The sequence below is a fragment of the Oratosquilla oratoria genome, chromosome 5 (assembly GCF_046742065.1).
Source record: "Oratosquilla oratoria isolate Oo_2021 chromosome 5, ASM4674206v1, whole genome shotgun sequence".
Classification (NCBI taxonomy): domain Eukaryota; kingdom Metazoa; phylum Arthropoda; class Malacostraca; order Stomatopoda; family Squillidae; genus Oratosquilla; species Oratosquilla oratoria.
In genome coordinates, this window is record NC_134781.1 from 28,224,307 (window position 1) to 28,226,806 (window position 2,500).

Here is a 2,500-nt window from a genome sequence, read left to right on the forward strand (position 1 = left end):
CGACTCCGACCAAACTGGATCGTGTATGTCGGTCGGACAAGCCAAAACCAGTACCCACACGATCCAGTCTGGTTGGATCCGACCAATTTAGATCGTGCATATCGACCGGACAAACCGATATCAGTACATACACGATCCAGTCTGGTCGGATCCGACCAGATCTGTCTGGCAGCTTCAAGACTACATCGTCCCGTGGGTAGAGTCTTTTAGGCTGGTGTCACATTATGCGGCGGCGCCGCATGCAGCCAGATTGTAGCCAGAACTTGATATAGCGACCACCATCTCCCCCTGATTAAACTACTCTCATAACCTCTCGAGTCTAATGACTCATAATAAAGGAGACTTTGCTATGGGAACAACAAGCCGCAACTGTGGCGTCGGACAGTGTGACACCGGCAGCCGAAGTGGAAGGCGTCCTGGTGGTGGGGATAACGGCGGGCCCCATTATGGCTCAAGTAACTCATTGGAATATTCTGCTGCGGTTCAGCTGGTACCGAAAAGTGCCTCTTGCCATCACCTGCTCTGCTCGGCTGGGTTTGTGTTGTGGTTTGCTTTGGCCTCGCTCGGGTGGTGTGAAGAGAGTGATATATATATATTTATATATATAGTATATATATATATATATTATATATATATATATATATATATATATATATATATATATATATAGATAGGTAGTGAGAGAGACCAATGAACCTCATTGACTCATTTGCATACTGGATATAATACGTGTGTATGTGTATCAATCCGTTGCCCCAGTTGTCTTTCGTAGGAGACCCACGGCAACGGTCACCTTTCTGAACCAGATGTCACTCAAGGAAGAAATATCACGTTGTTGTCTGGGAACATTTAATGTGGGACAATGTAAGATGAAATATTCAATATCCTCCATGAGATACAGGGTTCTCTCCTCAAGAGACAACCCTTGATGGAAGACGAAGAGGACGAAGTCCACAGAATTTATGGCTGCCTGGGGCAAGTTGATCGAACCTGTCGAGAGTTGGTTGGAATGGGAAGGAAGGAAGGGTGGCTGTCGGCGAATTTACTCGGAGAGACAGTGAAGGCGACTGGCGCCGGCATGGGAGTGATGCAACGCGCTCCCCGGCGTATGATGCTTCCCTCAGTTGATGATGGTGATGATGATGATGGTTGTCTCTGATGCTGATTGTTTCTTTGGTCAGACCTGTTTTGTGTTGGCGTTGTTTTAGTACAGGTTGGTGACCTGAACGTAAGCGTACTAGTGTGGGCGGTTCCATCTTCTCTCGGGGGCGATTTCCATGGCTGTGGGCACAAAGGGGGGGGGCGTGATGCTGGGGCAATCGGAAGTGCGCTGGTCACGCATTCTCTTCGTTGTGGGTTCGAATCCTACACTCCTTTCCGATTCCTAACCGTGTATATATATATATATATATATATATATATATATATATATATATATATATATATATATATATGTATATATATATATATATATATATATATATATATGTATATATATATATTGACTATACCCTCTTGTTGGAAGTTTTCGCCAAGTATCTATGTACCTTTTATAGATTTTTTTTTTTAAATATGTGTCACAACTTTTGTGATAGATAAATTTATAATAAATGAGAATGTATATAACGTATTGGTTGTGACAAAATGCATAAAAATAGCAAATTCTTTGTAGCATCTGTGAACAAATTCCTAAAAGCTTACCAATTACTCCTTTTGAATTAATGAATAGATAAATAACAAACGTACAAATAAGTACATATATGAATAAATAAGTAAATAAAGACAAATAGATATGACTTGATTATATCATTAACTTGTGAGGTTACTCTGGGTAAGATAAATTCTTAACCAAAGGAAAAATCACGCATAATGTTTATGTACACTTGCTGCAGAACATAAGAATAAAGACTGCAAGAGACCATAAGGCCTATACTAGGCAGTTCCATGTGCATTACCACCTATCATCCCTGTCTATAAAGTTATCTAATCAACCTATAGTCTCAGCACTCACTATTTATATGATTACTATGTCTATTCCAACCGTTAACCACTATGTTATTAAACCAGATCGCGCCTATTTCAATCTTAAAACTAAAATTGTCCAATTTAAACCCATTACCTCGAGTTATGCCCTGTTGTCTTCAGTTTAAACTCCTCAAACGTCAACAAACTATATTTACTTAGAATTTGGTTTATTAGTACAGAAGTGAAAGCATCGTCGAGCCAATCAGAGAGCGAGTTTGTGTCCAAGCGACTTGACGTCACATCTTAATGAAGACTCATAAAAGTATAATTAGATCATTATGGAGTAAAAACCAAACCAAAAATATATATACTTAAGTCTTACTACAGAAAAGGGAGTAAATCTATATGTAAAGGCATCATTGGTATTTTCCTCTAAATATATGTAGTATAAAGGCAATTGCTGAAAAAGTACGAGATAAAAATAGATTTATATGGGCGTCATGTATTCTTATTCCTGCTCGGTCGTGCAACCCAA